Below are 6169 nucleotides of genomic sequence, written 5' to 3' on the forward strand. Positions count from 1 at the left end.
GTTGTTGGGAGCACTTTCCTTACTGATTCAGATCAAAGGCTGCACCAACACAAACACAGGAGTTTTACAAGTCAGTCAGCTGTGTTGTACAACCAAGGTGTGCCTCTGACGCTCCTTAACATTTCTCTCACCATGCTTAAACTTGTCATTAGCTTGTGCAAATATTAAGATCAGGTAGATGGGAACTACCAGCCACAATGTTGGCACCAGAAGACAAGGTGACTTTAAGCAAGACTGAGTAAGTAGTTTTGGACGCATATACAGGACCAGGCCATAGTTCTTACTCAGCTTTTTATAGAGCACCAATGCAAACCAGCTTTTTTTACTGCCCATTTTAGATACCTGGGCTACTTCCAGATTAGGATATACAACCTCCTGGCATGTGACAGAGGATTTCAAGTAGTCTTGTAAGGAAATCCTTCATGTTTAACTACACTATTTGAAGATGAGAAGAACTAACCTTGCATAACAATCCAGCATGCACGTTTTGTTAAGCAAGAAACAGTGATGCACGAGGTGTAGGGTAGAGTCACTGATCAGGCTGAAGTGAAAGCAACAGGACTCAAAGTTTCCTGCATTATTATTTTGTTAGTGACTCCTAGCTTCCAAGTTTTACAGGGAATAAGACAATCATTTTCACATTTAACTATTTCACTTTAAAAGGAAAGTAAACTAAGCTTAGCTATTTCACTTCCACATATATCTGGTAGAGACACATTTAGCATCAAGAGATTTTCCTCCTGCTCTTCCCCCCCACTTAACAGCTCTTGACTTTGTGTGGCCCCTCTATGCCAGCATATTGTTTGTGCTTTTTGCAAGACCCTTCTTTAAAGTATGACATGTTTATGTAAGACACTGATGGCTAACACAGGCTTCATCTCAGTAGGGCATTGGGGATGGTGTCACAGAGGAATGCTCTCCCCTGATATATGAGCATGTTATAGTTATTCAGGTGGAGTGGCAGGACCTGGCAGTAAGCACCATATTACAGATCAAATGTGTTTTAAGTTCATAGATCAGGCTGAAGCACTACCAATCGCCACAGGGTTGCGGCAGTGGAAAGTGAGCCCTCTTATTTTTAAAAAGAAAACAGTCTCTGTAGACAAGGAGTTGCTTCCCTCCTTAAGCCTTACTAACCAAAATCTTGCACTGTTCTTACAAACCCTGTTCTGCAATTTGATGATGGCATATGTGCAGATTCAGACAGATGCTTAGGCTGTTTGTGTAAGTTTGACTTATTACATTTCTCTTTTTGTAAGACAAGTCTGATTCTCTTGACTGTTTCCATATATTTAACTACTTGAAGAATGGTCTTTAACTCTTCTCCTTTTAATCCGCTTTACTTATAACAGGTACAAGTTGAAGAGTTGTTTGTAGAGGCATATGACTAAAGTTTCCATGCTTATAATCCCATTCACTCTATACTGTGCCCTGCTACAGGAAAGAAGCTTTGGAGCACCACCTACTTCCCAGCACCCAAGCCCCACGCTGGATGTCTGGCTGGATCCTTTTTATACAAGGTGTTTATTTAACACTTTCAGCTCTCCGTGAAATAAGTTCATGGTGTGAATAGCTTTGCAGCTTGTTCATGTCTGCAGTTTGCACCTTTAATTAAGAAGTGTTCGGCTTCATTTTTCCCCTTATGTTATACCTCCTCTGACATTATCAACCTGGCAACACAACTTTCTAGAACTGTTCTTATATAAAAGCCTAAGCTGAATTAACACACCTCCCACAAAATAAAAGGAGTGCAAGTCCTTCACGGTATTGTAAGAAATGGGAAAGAAAAGCAGGAAAATAAGTTCTCCTCAACATTTCTAGCACTAAAACTCCTGGAGTTGCTTAAGCGAAGCCATTTAGGATCCTACCTGTTTCTAGGAGAAAGGTATAATGACATGACTCTTAATATTCTGTTTAATAATATAGTGAGGTCTATACTGCTGCTCTCTTAGAACTAGTGGAGAGGCTACCTTTGCATGTGTGATTTCAGGTTCGGGAGTTACTCATCTCTATAGTGAGCATAAAATTAATAAAACACATAAAGAGGAAGTCTTCACTAGTTTTTGCTGTCTTGATGAACTCAAAATTCCTATTCTCTTTCGATGAAGGTAGAACTCCCAACACACACATTAGAGTCAATAAACAGACCCAGAATTCATCTGGAAAAGGACAAAAGTCTGAGTCATAAACATCTTCTGTACATAGCAGTCACATATGACATATAACCAGCCTATGGCACATGACTTCAACCACTCCACGCAGGTTTCCAGATAAGCAGTTCATATTTACACAAATAAAGGATGATTAACTTCCAGACAGATACCATTCTGGCAACAGAAGGAAATGCCAGCATAGTCAAAAGCTAAAAGAAGTCAACTACTTTAAAGAGACTCATAACACAAGGCCCACGAGAAGAACCCAAGTCCCAGTGCATCGGAGCACACCTGACTGTTCTTCTGTAAGACCTTCATCTGCATAGACCATGTCATAATTTACCTTTCATCAGCTGCAACTCCAGAACAATAAAGCAAGCTTCAAGGTCAGTCACTTGCATTATAAACATAATAAAAGTCATCAGAATCTGTTATGGTATTTCCTTGCGCTCAAAACTAACACCCACTGCAGCCATACTGCCACTGCATCTTTTAAAAATGACCTTGTACTTATTATCAGTTTAGGATGAAAACTACCTTTTAGAGGCTCATTGCTGCTCTGTGAAAAAGTCCACATCGTCAGAGTTCACTGCAACTAGCGCACTTTCCACAAGCCTCAACCTCCCCTACTGCTCTTCTCAGCAGGCTGCTGTACCTCTCCCTTCCCATAGCGCCTGCTACCTTGGCCACAGCAATCCTGCCCACACCTGTAGCCAGCTCAGACAGGGAGGCTGAGGCTTGTGAAAGGTGCAGCACTCTTGTACTGCAGAGAAAACAACTCATGGAGCAGCTCCATCTCACCTCTTTGAAAAAAGCACTTGACTAAATTTGTTTCCCAATCAGTCCATTCTCCTATACAGTTATAGTCCCAGACTTAGAACCAATCAACATATGAAACACCAAGTCACAGGTCTCCATCAGACTCGTTTCCTGGTAGAGAAGGTTCAGGTGAACCTAATCTGCGAGACATTTGGGAGCAGAAAATAAAAGGAGTCACCTGTAGCTCAGTTAATTGTAAGCAACATCCCACACTATGGGACAGAACAGGACTAACTGACTATTCCTGCTCTCTTTGCTCAATGCACGATGATGACAGACAATGGAAAAGGTAACAGCATGTGTTTACTGAGTATGAGGTTGTTTTTAGTCTGCTCAGGACTTCATATATTAGCACAGAAAATATGAATGTATATAAAGTTACTCCTCTTTTTTAGAAGCAATAAGTTCAGGGGTAATGATCTTCCAGTTTTGCTGCCAGTGTCCTTTGACCTTGCTAATTTTTGTGCCACTACTATTTGCATACCACAGTTATTTGAAAGAACATGAAAAGGTAAACATTCTAAATACAAGTTTGATGATTACCCCAAAATATTCTATTAGAAATAAAAGATTAACTGTTAAGGCCAAATTTTCCTCTTCCTTCCCAAAAGGAAAATGTCAAGAGAGTCAAAACCTAAAAATATATCAGGTTTTGGGAGTTACCCTGCACCAAAGTGGGCTTTGGTGACTAAGCTGGGGTGAGTGGAGGCTCCCCTAGACCCATTCTGCCTTTTTTGATTTGCAGAGATTTGAAATACAAACGAAAAATCAGATTTGAGTCCCTGCAATTAAAATCTGAATATTTACCAACAAAGCAAAAGTAATCAAATATTAGAAGCTAATGAGTAAGAATTTATTTTCTTGAAGGAATGGAGAATTCCAATGTTACTTTCATTCTGAAGTTCTTCAAAAGGGTCACATTTAGAGTTACACAACTTCTTCTTTGCAATTTTTTGTAATAATTATAGAAATCTGAGCTACTGAAAAGAACATGAGCTACTTTAATTGGTTACCATTAAATAAAATCCTTCAAAACAGAAACAACTTGACTGCAGTTTTAGCAGCACTGAAAAGTTGCTGTGAAGATGCTTGTAGCTGAAATAGCTTAAAAAAGAAAGGACTTCTAGCTACACGTAGTTGCATTACTGACTTTACTATTGCTTCATACCAGTGCATGCCCAAATGTACCCTATGCCAGATTAATTGTTCACAAAGCAAACTCCATTAGAAAGTTCTCCATATACATGAGTTCAAGACACTATGAATTACACAGGAAAAAGTACCCTCTGCAAATAGAATCATAGAATGACTAGGTTGGAAAGGACCCACTGGATCATCAAGTCCAACCATTCATAACAATCCCTTAACCATGCCCCTCAGCACCTCATCCACCCATCCTTTAATCACCTCCAGGGATGGTGACTCAACCACCTCCCTGGGCAGCCTGTTCCAGTGCCCAATGACCCTTTCTGTGAAAAACATTTTCCTGATGTCCGGCCTGAACCTCCCCTTGTGGAGCTTGAAGCCATTCCCTCTTGTCCTGTCCCCTGTCACTTGGGAGAAGAGGCCAGCTCCCTCCTCTCCACAACCTCCTTTCAGGTAGTTGTAGAGAGCAATGAAGTCTCCCCTCAGCCTCCTCTTCTCCAGGCTAAACAACCCCAGCTCTCTCAGCCACTCCTCATAAGACTTGTTCTCCAGCCCCCTCACCAGCTTCATTGCTCTTCTCTGGACACACTCCAGAGCCTCAACATCCTTCTTGTGATGAGGGACCCAGAACTGAACACAGTATTCGAGGTGTGGTCTCACCAGTGCCGAGTACAGAGGGAGAATAACCTCGTGGACCTGCTGGTCACACCATTTCTGATACAAGCCAAGACGCCATTGGCCTTCTTGGCCACCTGGGCACACTGCTGGCTCATGGTCAGTCACTGTCAACCAACACCCCCAGGTCCTTCTCCTCCAGGCAGCTTTCTAGCCAGACTTCTCCTAGTCTGTAGCACTGCACAGGGTTGTTGTGCCCCAAGTGCAGGACCCGGCATTTCACCTTGTTAAACCTCATGCCATTGGCCTCAACCCAGCGGTCCAGCCTGTTAAGATCCCTTTGCAGAGCCTCCCTACCCTGCAGCTTCCACCCAGCTTAGTGTCATCTGCAAACTTGCTGAGGGTGCACTCAATGCCTTCATCCAGGTCATTGATAAAGACATTGAACAGGGCTGGACCCAGTACCGAGCCCTGGGGAACCCCACTTGTGACTGGCCTTCAGCTGGAGTTAACTCCATTTACCACCACTCTCTGGGCCCGGCCATCCAACCAGTTTTCCACCCAGGAGAGTGTGCGCCTCTCCAGGCCAGATCCGACAGTTTCTGTCCACAGCCTTTCCCTCATCCAGTAGTCGAGTCACTTTGTTATAGAAGGTGATCAGGTTAGTTTGGCAAGACCTACCTTTCCATTTTTAACTTCAAAACATTTCTGCAGAACCACAGACACACAGTGGTTAGCACAGACCTCCAGTGGTCTCTAGTCTAGCAATTAGAGTGGAGCCATGCTAGGTGAAGTTGCTCAGGCTTCTAGAGCCAAATTCTAAGCATTTCCAAGGCCGCCTGTCTGGGCTCCTACTCCAAAGCCTGGCATGCTTTTGGGGAATATTTTTTCTAGCATTTACTTGGAATTTCCCTTGCTCTAACTTGGGCCTCTTGCCTCTCATTCTGTCCAAAATAAGCCTGACTCCATTTTCCATGCACCCTCCCAGAAGCTAGCAGTGGACAGTGAGAGACAGCGCTTCTCTATGCTGAACAAGCCCAGTTCGCTCCTGGTGCATGACAAGCTGTAGCCCCTCACCTTGGTGGCCCATTCCAGTATGACAACACCTTTCCTTTGGGAGACCAAAACTGGACACTATGCTTCAGATGCAATCTCTCACAAAGCTGTGTGGAGGGGAATAATCACTCCCCTTCACGTGCTGCTCCTGCTAGTTGAGTTCAGGATGACGCACTAAAGATAAGGCAACCCACTGAAAACTATTTGTATGGGCAGCTCTATCTGTAAAAGTGTCCAGAGAAAGAAAGAATTCTGTACAAATCATTGTGTTGGAGTATTAGGCTACATAATCAGAGAGTACACATATAAAAGTACATGGATATTTCCATTTATTTCTAATTAACAGTGTGCAAAATTAACAGGTTTTTAAACCAAACTGT

This window comes from Cuculus canorus, chromosome 5, assembly GCF_017976375.1.
Source record: "Cuculus canorus isolate bCucCan1 chromosome 5, bCucCan1.pri, whole genome shotgun sequence".
Taxonomy (NCBI): Eukaryota; Metazoa; Chordata; class Aves; order Cuculiformes; family Cuculidae; genus Cuculus; species Cuculus canorus.